This window comes from Perca fluviatilis, chromosome 13 (assembly GCF_010015445.1).
Source record: "Perca fluviatilis chromosome 13, GENO_Pfluv_1.0, whole genome shotgun sequence".
Lineage (NCBI taxonomy): Eukaryota > Metazoa > Chordata > Actinopteri > Perciformes > Percidae > Perca > Perca fluviatilis.
In genome coordinates this window covers 1,187,203-1,202,523 of record NC_053124.1, presented here as the reverse complement: position 1 = coordinate 1,202,523, position 15,321 = coordinate 1,187,203, and the positions used below count along the sequence as shown (strand labels likewise).

Below are 15,321 nucleotides of genomic sequence, written 5' to 3'. Positions count from 1 at the left end.
GATTGACAGCCCTAGTTACCATACTTCCCTAACCATCTCTGAAAGCAGTTGAAATCTCTGAAAAGAGCTAGTGAGTGGGCCTTGAGTTAGGATTATTTTGTTGAAACCACAGTAAATATCCTGATCTCTGTTCAACTCAGAGCAAAAATTCAACCCCCTTAACCCTTGTGTTGTCTTCGGGTCAAATTTGATCCGTTGTCTTAATGTCTATATCAGAAATATGGGTTTCTTTTTAACTACCTAATTTTGATTACCCAAAAATAACGTGGATTATTCCATACAACGCACTTCGCAAGCACAACAAAAATCTCTACTTTCATTGAATTTTGTGTGTGAATTTTGTTCAATTTTTTAGCATTTGAAAAAAAAAAAATTAAACAGTATCCAGACTGAACGTTGACATATGCCATTCTGTGATTATCCTTCCTTTAATATTAGTCTAAAAAAATGTAACTAAGAATTAGGTATAATTTCCTATAAATGAGGTTTATTGACCATTAATTAGTTAGTAGGTAGTGAAAAGAAGCGTTAAACGTCAAAAAAGTGCCAAAAACATTGAAAAGAGTTCCAAAAGAGACAAAAGCGTTAGAAAAAGTGATTTTCAGTTGTTTTTTTAAAGATAATTTTTTCAGGCATTTCTTTTGATATGACAGCAGAAGAAAGGGGAGAGAGAGGGGGGAATGACATGCAGCAAAGGGCCCCAGGGCGGAGTCGAATCCACAGCCGTCGAGGAGTAAACCTCTATATATGTGCGCCTGCTCTACCAACTGAGCTAACCCAGCCGCTGATTTTCAGTTTTGACCAGGGAGGACGATGCATGGTCGAATGGAAGACAACACAAGGGTTAAAAGCAAATGAATGCAAAACAGCTGCTGATAATTCAACTGCCTGTGATGGAGTTGTGATGCACGCACAAGCAGAACACTTGATGGAATTTGGCCTGCACATGAGCTGCATATCTGTCCTATCCTGCAGCATAAGCTGATACACTGACAAAACACTGATAGAGAAACCAAACAGGCTTTATGTTAGCAGACAAACAGGCACATGACAGCAGTGTGTGCCGTACACAAGGTGATGCTGTCTGAACAGTAGCTGACTAAGGAAACGTAACGTCTCCCAGAATACTGGCAATCTGGCAGTTCTGGCGAATGCCAGAAGGGCCGATGCACTCTTGGGCCGATTTTGGCCGCTGGAAAAAAGATAAAAAAAAATAGGGCAACCCTGGCGTTTCACACTAGTTCGAAACAAATATGCAAGACTGGACGGCTGCAGCCTGGAGCCTCCTCTCTGGTGTCTTTTCAAAATAAAAGCTTGCTTCTGGTACTTTGGTGTTTTGGGTGTTTAAGTATGTAATAACATGTTTTAAATATGCAAGCATTTCCATTCTATTCTAAGATATATCGTTTATTTGAAGGTTTTTTGATTTGTGTGTATTATTTCATTATGAAAGCCTGTAAATGCGCCTCATGCTGCTGGTGCCATAATCTAACATGCCCTGGTTTTTGTTGCAATTATAAACCAAATAATGTCCCCTGTCTGAAATTAGGCCAGTAAGGGATGGAATGGCCAAGGCCGAATTTTTGTCTCAGTCCGCCCCCGTCTCCCAGTCTGCTGCAGTGTCTCTATCCCCTGCAAAAGTCACACAGCTTCTTTTTTTCATTCCTCTACAGCACAGGTCTGAATTCACTCTACTTTAACTGAGAGGGCTGACAGTAAACAGGGAAATGCATGGGAGCATGTTTACACGGCATGTTTGAACAAGACACTGCATGGAATTCATTTTCTCTGCCCGAGGTAGAAAAGCACCAATTGATGGAGTTGGAATGATAAGAGGGGAAGGAGAAAATCTAGAAAATGGCAAACAATAAGGAGGAGTGCATCTGATCCCCAGGAAGGAAAGGGAGCGTTTGAAGTCGAGGGGTCAGCGTGATAGGAAGAGTTATTTATGTGAGTCTGAGGAGAGAGTGTGGAGAATAGGAAGTCAGAGAGAGCCTGATAACTGGACAAGGAGACAAGAGAGGAGTGGTAAATGAGAAAGAGCGATAAGGGAGGAGTGCAAGGTTTTCCTCCTCGCCCTTTTGCCGCTGCAACGCCTCTCTATAGCAGGACTCTCATCCCGCTGACACGTGAGTGACAGCTGTCAGCCACAGACGCACACTCCTCTGGGCGGTTTTCTCTGCCCTCCGCTGGGACTGGAAACCATCCACAGGCAACAAAAAAAAATATAATTGTAATTCTGGAACTCGATATGACCACAGTCTCCAGGGCTGCTGTAAGTAATGAAGCCCTGTCGTTTGCAGCAATGGGGTGCTGATAAGGACTGTGATTGGTCTATTTCATCATCACCACAGCCCTTCACTCCAAATAGGAAAAAAGGAGACGTGGTTCTGTGCTGTGAGGTATTGATCAGTGAACCAGGATAAGCTACATCCAAGTGTGTGTTGCAGTGAAATTAATTCAAGATATCATTAAAGTTACAATCCATAATTTTATAAAAGAAGTGCCCAACAGTGTCCTGAAAAAGTAATTCACCCATAACAGCAATTTAAAACAGCTGGAGTCCATTTAATTCAGTGGTGCTGATTGACTCATGACACCTCATATATAATCAATAATAGCAATTATTTCCTCCTTTTCAGACCGAAATGTAATTTTATGATTGGTAAATGACTGGTCACTGTACTCTCTGCTGTGCTTTTCAAGGGCAGGGTTATTTTCATAGGCATAAATAACAGGGGGAATGTTGCAACTAATTACCTGTAATTACCTTCAGATAATAAAGACATTTGCATCATAAATTGATGCAGAAAAAGCACAAATTGTTACAGAGAAATTTGCCAGAAATGAAGTGAAATTAAATTTCAATTTTGCTTTTGAGATCTCAACCGTCCTCATCCGTCAGATGTGCGTAAAAAGGACGCAGCTGAAACACTTCCTGTGTTGGCCCCAAGGGCGTAACTCTGGGTTCAACATTGAGATCTCCAGTTATCTAGGGAGGTACTGGGACATGCATGTATTTAAAAAAAGCGACAGTAGAAAGTGGCATGAAAAGAAAAGATTCAAGTAAAGTACAAGTACCTCAAATTTGCTCGTAAGTACAGTACTTGAGTAAATGTACTGAGTTAAATTCCACCATTGGCGCTACCCTTGGTGTTGGTGCATTACTGAAGTTGCCACAGAGCGCTGCGCTCAATGTTCAACTCTTTCCATCTTTAAACTTGGTTGCCGCCAGGGCTTTAAATTGACACCCGCCAAATGCGGGTAAAAATTAACTTTGGCGGGTAAAATTTTAACAATTTGGCCAGTGATGAATGAAGCAAAGCATCTGTTTGAAAGTAAGTCTTTCCAGATTGGTCTGTTTTCTGCCAAGAAATTTGGACAGTTTTGTGTGTCTTTGTCTTGGAAACGTAATCTTTATCTAGCAACACTGCTTGTAGTACTTATCCTACATTTCCCATGAACACTAAGTCGTGACATGTCAGACAACCATTGGCTACTTGCCCAGCGTGCGTGGTATCTATTACAAGCTACGCTGAAACAAAGAAGACGAATGGAACCGAGCCAAACAAAACCAAATGAGCTGAAATTAAAGTAAAGTCAGTTATTAATGTGGCTGGTGGAAAATCTGATTTGCTAGTAACTTTAAAAATCAACTAGCCGTGTTGGCTGGTGATCTAAAAAGTTAATTTAAAGCCCTGGTTGCTGCTGACCATTCAAAGCACAACCTTGAGATGAAAAAAAAACCACATCCTCTGCTTAGCTTTTATGTATGTTTATTTGCACACTTTTTGATGATGAGATACCTGAGCTGCGCTTTGCCTCTGCTAGTGTGCAAACGTGCTCTGGTTTATTGGCATTTCTTTAAACCAATCACAATCGTCTTGGGCGGTGCTAAGCTCCGGACGGAGCCACGGTGTCTCTGCTAAATAGTCTCAGGAAGGAACTTGTTTAGGTAGAACATGTGTACGTTCAAAAGTAGTTTTAGTCGTGCAACAGAAAACTCAGATTGGACAGATAGTCTAGCTAGCTGTCTGGATTTACCCTGCAGAGATCTGATGCCAACACAAAGGAAGCCCAAGGCAACGGACATCCGGCCTAAATGAGGGACATCAGGCGGAATTTCCGGTGGCACCGGAGCAATCCTACAAGTGGAATGTATATAACGTTGTTTATAAAGACTATTGTACCTTTTACCTTTATTGAATATCAGCAACTACCTATCCCAGTGGAATCCTGTCCCATACACATTCAATTTCCTTCAAAACATTTTAGCTGCTTCAATTAGTAGTATATGAATGTTATTTCTAGGAGATGTGGTTGTGCTCACAAGTATTGTCAGTTGGTCTGCTTTTACATTCCATAATGTAATTTCATTTGTTCCTCTTCAAAAAACATTGTGTTGACAATTTGCAGTGTGCTTCTCCTCGGCTGCATTATGTATCAGCTTGTTTGCTCGGAGTGACAGCGGCAGCACAAACAGCCCAGCCTGACAGACATGTGGCTGTTGGCAACAAATTGGAGTACTGTGGTTGTGGAGCAGGCCGAGCATAAAAGTCACTCACACTCACCTCCCTCCGCTTTCCTCTTTCCTTTCCCTGTTGTGTTCCACATCTCCCATTTCTCTCACTTCCTCTGCCTTTGCACTACAAAGTCAGAAAGTGGACCACAGGTGTCGAAGACAGTTGCTGCTTTGAAGATTTAATGCCAGGATTTTGCTGTGCTCTGATATGAAGACTGGAGAAGGAGAACAGATTTAGCACATGTAGTACTGCAGGATTTGACAAACAGCCCACTTTAGAGTAATCAACTACAGCAGCTTCTTAGTTTGTCTGATAACAGCAGCCAAAGTGACTGGATTTCCAGGACCTACTCTGTGAAAAACTGTTGAAATATGTAACTTTTTATGTGGTATGTTACATCACATTGTGGTGCAACATAATATCTGTTTTTATATGTTTTAGATCAATGTTGGTAGGTTAATGTGAGTGCTTGGTTAGCATCACCAGTTGCTAGTCTGAGCAGATAGCTTGCCAGAATGTTAAATGTTCCCAGAGCCGCCAGTAAAGCCCAGTTCAGACCAAAGATTCACGGCGAGACGAGTTGAAACTTACAACTTCTTGCAACGAGCCGGTCTGCAGCGCTCCGAAAGCTGCCAGTTCACACCATGAGATGAGACGAGACGGTGTATCATCTCCATAACAACGCCTCGTTGTACTTCTGTTGTAATTTCCTACTTTTAGGCTTTTTTATAGCTGGATATATCATTTGTTTCGTCTAAATGTGAACGTGGATAACGTTAGTGATATTGAGATGTTGGCTACAGTTACACTTCTAGTGATGAATCGGCGAAAACATGTTTTATTTCTCTGATTCACGGCTTTGTTCTAACGCCGCTGGGCGCTCCCTGTCTTCAGTCTCTCTCTAGGTCGCTCCACCATGTAACGTTACCGTGCTATCGGTCGTTGAGGCTCCGTCTAAAACTCTGCCATTTCAACCAGTTGTTTGTAACATACAAATAAAATGGATTATGGATCATTTTATTTCTATAGTTTATAGTTGACTTTACCAGCAGACTTCTCTAGTGGCTGTTGATACAGTTAACATCCCTTACATTCTAAAACCAGCCTCTGGAGACTCGACCAGCTGAGTCGCAGAGACACCGTCAGCTGGTTTGAGTCGAGCTGAGACGGGCCGGTTCAGACCGCTGCAACTTTTCTTGTCTCATCGCAAATCTTTGGTCTGAACTGGGCTTAAGAGTCGGTCAGGTGGTGCTTTCTCCCAGGCTGTGCAGCACTCCCACAAATCCAATCATTAGTTTGAGGTATCATACTAGATGTGGTTGGAATTAAATGGAGACAGATGGAGAGTAAGAGCTGTTTAAGAATGTGACTTTTGGGGGAAGAAAGTTCTTTTTGGATTAATTAATTTACGTCTACACTCTGGTGGCCATGCCAATTATTGCCAAAAGTGGAAGTACTGTGATGATATAGAGCCTCAAAACCATGGGTGGATAAATGATGAAATATTGTGATTTGAATATTGTGGCAATATTGTTATTTGGACCACTGTCAGCATCTTGTTCCCTACCAACCCCACAGTCTTTCCCTAACCGTGACCAAGTAGTTTTTGTGCCTGAACCTAACCAAACCTTAACCATAAAACTGAAACTCTCACTATATCCTGACAGTAGCACATGAGACAGATAATCTGTAAAAACCAAAACAACAACAACAACAACAACAACAACATGTTCATCTGCCTCCCCCTAGTGCTCCAAATGACATTTGTAAGTTCCACCAAAACAAGTTACTTCCCGAGACTATTTTACAGAGGCACCGTGGCTCCATCCGACCCTTAGCACCGCCCAAGATGATTGTGATTGGTTTAAAGAAATGCCAATAAACCAGATCATGTTTTTCTCCCATCCCAGAATGCTGTGTGGACTAGACCTTCTGGTCTGGCAAATCGAGACTATTTTTCAATTCAATTCAATTTTATTTATAGTATCAAATCATAACATAAGTTATCTCGAGACACTTTACAGATAGAGTAGGTCTAGACCACACTCTATAATTTACAAAGCCCCAACAATTCCAACAGTTCCAGTAATTCCCTCAAGAGCAAGCAGTGCGACAGTGGCGAGGAAAAACTCCCTCTTGGGAAGAAACCTCGGACAGACCCAGGCTCTTGGTAGACTACCCTGATGCCAACCTGTTATTACGGTGCAGAAGGAAGACGTGCATAGGGTACTACATTAAGGCTATAGTGTGTAGTTTCTGTCTCCCCCATGAGGAATTCTAAGTAATGACAACAACACTGTTGGCGCGTCCACGTGATACAAGCCTTCCAAGATCACGCACCCCCCCCACCCCCCCACTCCCCCCCACACCCTTCCTCCACGCAGTTGCTGGTATGCAAGGAGGACACGGAGGAATAAAAAAACATGATGGACTCTTCAGAAGAGGTCATTATCTTCACTCGAGTTTCTGCGCATGAAAGTAACCGGACGCCACAATCCTCTGAACATAGTCATACTGAGAAATCCAGAGAGAGTTGTGTGGAGCTGATAGTCTTAATTAGCTTTGTAGCAACTCATTTGGCAAAGGCTTGAATGAAACGGATGTTTATTAATATCAAAAAGTTACACACATTGACATTAATTGCACACTATAAAATGAGTCTTTGAAAAAGGTTTCTTAACAATGAAGTCACTCCATATTCTGAGGCAGCAGTGATGGAATAATATGAAATCATTTGGCTGCAATTAATATGTTATTAATAACAGTACATTTTATTTTTGTTGATGATATAATTGAAACACTGATACAGTTAGAGGATGTAAGGCTGAACAAAAACTTATCCAGTACTGGTTGGGTCTGCGAGATTAGTTACCATGGCAACAGAGCTCAGTTTGAAATTGAGATAGCTTCGTGAGACCAATTAAGCCCAAAGTTAGCTCTGTATAACAGGCCCCAGTTTCCCTGAAGAGAGACTATAGGAGGATTAGACAAAATTGTAATTATAATGTCTCACAAATACAGTAATGGTGTTTGAATTTCGTCGCTGTCGGGCGAAAACCATGTATGTCCGAAACAGTTGTTTTTCAGGAAATAAAAAAAAGGCTAATTTGAAAACATTTGACTGAGCTATTTATCTAGCTTGGTTCATTGCAGGTTTTACACCCTTATGTAAAATCCTTCCACAGTCCACTGCAATGCTTTCTCTCCTACAGAAATAGTCAACCAATATATGGGTCTAAACCTTGGATGGGAGTGCTCACATAAATGTTCATCACTCATTGATTTTTTTCTAAAGTCATCCATTCATGTCTCTGGAGTGGGGCGACAGCACCCGCATGGCCAGTCATTGTAACCTAACCGGATGGAAAGATCTAAAGCAGAAGATAACGGACATGGCTGGTAATTCCCATCAGCGTGTGGCGTGACTGTCGGACTGTGCCGCAGACGGCAGCTCAAATGGCAGATCCATCACTGCCGACGCAGTGGAGGGAGGCTTCCTCCTCCTCCTCCTCCTCTCCATTTCCACTATTTCAGAGCGCAACATCTCCGCCTGCTCGGTTTCACTGGTCAACCAAGCCTATCATCAGGTTAGAAAGCAAGGCAATCCATCACTATACAACTCCAGACCCACCGACCGGCTGCATTGTCTCCATTCAGTAGCAGAGCACCGACAGTGTAAAATGTACAGAATGATTTCACCACAGTTAATGACTAACTTCAGCCTGAGCAACTGGAACTGAAACACTTATCTCCTCAATATATGGACATTATGCGCCTTGGTCATGCACTATTAAAAAGCTCAAGTCATTAGTCTCAATTTCATCCTTTAAGACACATTTCTGTTAAAATAGAAAAAGTCTATATAACAGGAGTTTCTCTAATTTCAGGGATTTTTTTATATCTTATCCTATCTATAACAATATAATAGAAATGCCTGTACTAGTTAAGACTTAAAAAAAAGAAAACTAAAAGTCAATGAGGGGGAAGAAAAACTCATTTTGTAGTTTTGAGCAGGATTTAATAAAAGATCACACTAAAAGGGGTATTTTTCACTGTCTAGAGGCACAACATGACCACGGATTGATCTGCCAGAATTTCACTTTTGTAAATGAAGCCATTCCAATCAATCTGTTAAGCTTACAGCCTACTTGACATTTGACAACGCTTTTTTAATTATCTGAACATCACTGTAAATATAATTCGAAAATGACTTCAATATTTTACTGTGATTTTAAATTCTCAAAATCATCTTTTTATTAAAATTGGGGCATGATGTCACCTTATAGGAGATGATTTTCCTGTGTTCTTTTATCTAGTTGTGTGCTTGGAATGCTACCACACCATGTACTCTGTCAGATCCTACTTTCCACCTACTGTACTTCAATGAAGAAGTAGCATGTGACATATTTGCTGGCTGTATTCTCTATACCAGGGGTCTCTCCAATGTTCAAGCCAAGGACCCCTTAATGGACAACTACTGTTTTTTTCAACCTGGACCCTATGTTCCTATGTGTTTGTGTCTAAATGACTGATGGAAACAACAATCTTTGACATTGGTCCAGTTATTAAGAGAGATCACTGCAGTCGGCAGCGGAGAAACAAGCTACAATGTGAGTTAATAGGACAATTGTCCAGTTTGTATTTACATTTACATACACATAATTGTAGGCCCAGTTTAATATGGACACCTGAGGAATGTAAGTATTCACCCTTCTTTTTGCCCTGTTTGGTCTCCACCAAATCCTGAGAAAGATATCTTTATTAAAACTTTGGTGTGGTCTGTCTGCTGGTTGAACAATACGCTGACAGATGCTAAGGCTGCGCAAGTCCAGGGGAAGCACAGACATTCTCTGGGTTAGTCACCAAAAATGTACAGAAGAGACTTAGGGCCACATCTGAAAAAATGTATTTGAGTTCTGAGTTTAAAGTCAGACTTTAAACTCAGAACTCAAATATATTTTTTCACATGTGGCCCTAATTCTCTTCAGTAAAAATGACCCCTTTCCCATTACACATATCATTTTATGTATTGTTTATATAAAAAAATATTGATAAGTGCGGCTTCAAACAATCGTATGAAAACAGTGCAACTACATTTTAAACACCCGTCTACTGCTTGTTAAATGTTCATGAAACAGGATAAGTCGTGAAAAAGAATGCAGGCGCCTTAAAAAAATGTAAAATCTTCAAATGTGAGTGCAGATATCAGTAGAGTGTTGGAGAGGTCTGCTATCACTCGAGCTGTGCCGAGGCGAGCACTCGGCGGACTCTGAAGGAGTACCTGGAGATGTAAAGCAGGTTGGACGGGGTTATCTAGTCGCCTCAGAGACACTTCTCTCCACCGCTCGCTCTCTGCTTCAAAGTGCTGCTATCAAGGTGCCACGCTCTTGGCCATAAACGGATTGCTCTATGTGGAGAGTAGAAGCAAGGTGGCGAGCTTCCCTCAGGATCAAACCGGGGTCGTGAGCCCGGGCTGTTTTTTTTGAGAACAACTCTCTTCAACGATCAGCTCCAGCTTTGACCTCTGAACTGTGAACGCAATTGAAAATCTGGAGCAGCGCGTAGAGGAGAGAATAGAGAGGCTGTGGTCATTAATCACAGCCGCCTGCCGCCTCAAACATGGGCTCACACACACACACACACACACACACACACACACACAAACACACATGCACACACACACACACACACACATGCACACACACACACACACACTCACAAACACACATGCACTCACAAACACACACACACTCACACACGCACGCACGCACACACACACACGCATACTCACGCATACACACAGACACACGCACTCATTCACAAACACACATGCACACACACATCACACACACATATGCACATACACGCACGCACAGACAAACAAACGTGCACGCACACGTACACACACACACACACACACACTGATGACATTCAGGCTACAAAGTCAGACTGGGTGGTTGTTCTGGGAATATTTGAGATTCATCTCTCTTCCTCACACACACACACTCACACTCGCGCACACACACACACACGCACACGCACAACACACACACACACACACACACACACTCACGCACACAGACACACACACTCACTCACACATACACAAACACACACGCACACATACACTCACACACACACATATGCACACACAGACACACGTGCATGCGCGCAAACACACACACTCACACACACACACACAGATGACATTCAGGCTACAAAGTCAGACTGGGTGATTGTTCTGGGAATATTTGAGATTCCTCTCCAATTAAACACTGAAAGATCCAAATCCGAGGCAGATTCCCCTCACTCCCCCCCGCCCCCCCCCTCTAGATCTGAATAGTCATCACTGCCATGATGCATACAGAGAAAAATAACCAAGAGCCCCAAAGTGCCGATTCCAGACACCGCAGTAGGTGCTATTATCATTGACTTTATGGCCAAACACCAAGGGCAAGTGTTGTTTTGGCTGTTTGTGGGAGCGAGCGGGCGCCCTGGGGGGGCTGGGGTCTCATCACACAGCCCAGGACTCACAGGCAGGATCACACAGGTTACAGTTCATCCAGCAGGAAGCGCTACAACAAGACAGAGTCACCTTGACATGGCAATTCCAAAGTTGCGCACCATAAATCTTCCCGCCTAGACTCACAGCAGCACCATGATGAGAGGTCAAAGGTCGGCTTCACGCCAAAAACCTCAGTTTCAATTATACTTCGATTTTTGACATAATTCCTTATTCTTTGAAATTCTTATTTTTTGTTGACTTCATTATATCAAATCCACATTTCAGTTCTAGAATTCTGGAATTGTTGGGCCTTTGTAAATGATAGAGTGTGGTCTAGACCTACTCTATCTGTCTTGAGATAACTTATGATTTGATACTATGAATAAAATTGAAATTGAAATTGAATTGGCTGCCATATAACATAACAGGCAAATAAACAGAGGGAAACACAACGAAAAAATTCTAAACTGAGACATGTAACAGGTTACAGAAAATCAGCAGATTCATGAATTTGTCAATCAACAGAAAATTAACCCGGAAGTATTTTTGACAATTGATGAAACTTCACTGGAATCTTTGGGTTTTGGACTGTTGGTTGGAAATAACATTTCATTTGAAGACATCACGCTCGACTAAGAAAATGACTTTTTTTTTAAAACCCAACTGGACATTTAAAGCTGATGACAATCGACATTTGAGATTCAAACCAAATCTGAGGATTTTTTGAAAACACATGAAATTAAGAAGCATTTTTGTTAAGGATGGGTTATTAATGTAAAAATCAACCTGTCAGAGCTCTGTAAATGACTTCAAACTAATCTTTGCCATTTCCCTACTGCCATTCCTTATAAATATATACTTACTTAAATGTATAATAGGCATATGCGCTGAATGTTAAATGTGTAAAAATGTCTAGTTTTACTATTTAGTTTCATCTGAAATTATTAGAAGAATGACCCATTGTTGATGTCCCCTGGAGTCCCTCATGCATCCCTGGATCTCCTCTTTCAGAAAGAAAGGTTTTTTTTTCAGAAAGGGTTTTTTATTGCCAAGTACGTTTTTTAACACATACAAGGAATTTGTTTTAGTGTTGTTGGTGCACATCACACATTCTCTAAATGGAAAATTAAACAATGTAAGTATAGGTATAAACAATATAAGTATAAGTATATGTACACAGTATGTATTAAATTAAAAATAAAGATAGAAATAAAAATTAAAAAAATAAAGAAATAAAAATAAAATTAAAAATAAAATTTCATACACCATTGGGAGCCCCCTATGGTGTATGAAAGCATTTGCCCCCGCTGGGGACCACTTGTCAGGCGGCGGTGACTGTAACACAGCTGGCTGACTGGGCCGAGGCCACTGAGACAGCAGCGGTGGTGGCGGCGGCGGGGAAATTGCAGTGTTGCTCTCCGAGACTGAACTCTCAGCCCTTTTGTACTTGGCTCTCTCCAGCAGCCGGGCTTGAATAGCTCTAAAGTGACGCCTCCATGCTGCTTTAAGAGCTAAGTAGCACAAAGGTTGGAACAAACAAGGAACTGTTCCAAAGAAATGTTCACTTAGTCGACATCTGGGCTGGAAAAACACAACACTCCACAACTTCCCCTTGACAATGCACTAGTCTGAGTGTGTGTAGCCTATGTCTGTGTGTGTGTGTGTGTGTGTGTGTGTGTGTGTGTGTGTGTGTGTGTGTGTGTGTGTGTGTGTGTGTGTGTGTGTGTGTGTGTGTGTGTGTATGTGTGTATAGTGTGGTGCTGCATGTGGGTATTTGTGCGAATGTATAGTAATTTAATTAATACTAGCCCGCTCTTGATTTCAACTTCAAAGAGCCCCATGAAAACATATTGCATGTTTTATTATTATGAGCTAATTTATTATGAGGTGGGTCGGGGAGGGGGCTGAGAGGTGTTCACACTGTGTGAGCTGTGCTGTAGAGATCTCAGCGGGACTTTCTTCGGTCCCCAGCGTGCGGAGCGCTTGACACTGCAGGCCCCATTTGCAGCGTTTGATAATCACACTTTAATGTGACTGCTGCGACTGTCTACGACCGTTGCCAGTGGTCCACCACATCTGTTACTCCCAGGGGAGAGAGGAGGGAGAGGGGGAGTGACTTCAAGTCACAATGCTGCACCAAGGCCCAAACAGAACCACATCTGCCTATTTTTTATTCTTATTTTTTTAAAACCATTGTCAGCAGTGTCAAAATGGCTCAAATCCTAAAATCCCCTGTGTCGTTTGAGTTCATATATGTGACTACAGGAAGAAACTGATGAGATTAAATGTAATGATCCCCTCTGCAGAAAAGAGTCACTACAGCAGCAAATAATAATACAACAAGGATAAAAGAGTATACAAATAATATTAGAGTAAATAAGGAGGAGCAGCATAATGTGGTAGGCTGCTGTTAAAGTATGTGTCAAATATGTAAAAAAATAAAATAAAAAATCCAAACCAAACAGAGATTAAAGTGAAAGAAAGATTAAGCATATAAAAGATCAGTAAACATTTAAATGACAGCAGTATTTATAAGAATGAAAGCAAAAAGGCCGAATCAAACAACGGTAAATTCCAGAATATCTGCTTTCTAAAATTCCTCCCATCCTCTTTCTTAACAGGAGATATGTGGTAACCTAACCACACAACACATACTATCTCATTAATATACATATCAATACATATCATATCAAATCATGTAAAACAAAATATAGTATTCAAATTATATTGAATATGAAAGGATGCTCTACAGTTTGATTATGAATTACAGCTTTATGACGATGTGAAAAGTGTAAAGCAATAAGCCGAATTGAACACAACACCTTAAACCTTTTATCCGTGTAAACTGCTCAGAATTAAATGTATACACGTTCCATTACAATAAAGTATGAACACAAATCATGATAAGCCGAGATGGATTTCTGCTGTACAGGAATATTAGTGGCGTGTTAATTAAATAGTGACCCATAGGTGATAGACCCGCGCTGTGGTATATACTGTACTGCCTGTCTACCTGGGCTGGGCTGTGTGTTATCGGGGTCAAGGCGCGGCTCTCAGACAAGAGGCTTAAGCAGAGACAAGAGCCTTTAACACGAAATAAAAGCATCAAAGTTGGGCTCTAATCCCCGCTGCTGTGGATAAGGCTGAGAGTTAACGGGCTGCACAATAAACTCGGTTTACTCGGCGGGATGGCTTTGTGTGTGTGTGTGTGTGTGTGTGTGTGTGTGTGTGTGTGTGTGTGTGTGTGTGTGTGTGTGTGTGTGTGTGTGTGTGTGTGTGTGTGTGTGTGTGTGTGTGTGTGTGTGTGTGTGTGTGTGCTTTCTTTCCAGCTACACAGATAACACGGCGAACAGGATTTATTGGAGAAGGCGAGTGGATTTCATCGACGTGCGCTGTATTTATAAAAACACACACACCTTTCCCTCGACTGTAGGATTTTTTATTTTTACAATGAATGAATGCTTGTCTTTGATTTCTATAAATTACCAGGCTTGAGAATTGAATTCAGAACGAGAGCACAGAGGGTGTCAGGAGAAATATTTCAAGAGGAGTGGCCGGAATTTGGACTCTGCATGCGAAACTGTGACAAGCATAGAATGGTGTCAAAAAAATGTCAAACAATACAACTTCGGCTTGAAACATTTGTTTTCAATTTCAAAAGTCCATTTAAAATCTATGTTTTCAATTAAAATGTCGGCCATAATATTATTCTTAGGCCTGGTTTGGTTCTTTTTGTAGGCTATATTTAAAGGAAAAGTGGGTTTGAATGCGTTCAGCACCTTGGACAGCTCCACGTCCTCCAGCTGTGTGTTTTAACTTTGTGTGTCAGTTTTTAGATAAAGGGAGTCACACACATTTACATATGAACCCATCGCAGATATAGGCTGCAATACATCCTGCCCCCCCCCAAATAAAAGCTTTAAAAAGGTTTATAATGTGCGGCATTACATTAGGAAAATCATTTGATACAATTCTTACCGGCGTTTTAACGCAAAAGAATTCAGTTTTTTTAAGTGATTACACCTGTTGGCAGTGGGCTGAAATCCATCAGGTGTGATTTTATCAATTCGATATAGAATGTTAGAAAATGTAATCTATGGATACTAAAAATGTAATTAAATTAAACTAAATATAGCACGTTTGAATCTCGAAGGTGCTATGTCTAGAGAAGCGCCGGGTTTAGACTGTCCTGTTTTCAGGCCTGATATTCCAAATAATTTGGCAATCTAAAGTAGATTAAGCATTTAAAAGGTTGAAGAGAATCACGTTCTTCTTTTCTTTTCTTTTCTTTTC

The 15,321-nt window shown here is 41.3% G+C and overlaps 1 protein-coding gene across 1 annotated transcript in view; it reads right to left on the bottom strand.

Annotated features, from left to right (window-relative positions):
* The window catches only part of nxph1 (neurexophilin 1), a 74,984-nt gene that overhangs the window by 58,133 nt on the left and 1,530 nt on the right, over positions 1 to 15,321 (bottom strand). The window lies entirely within an intron of this gene.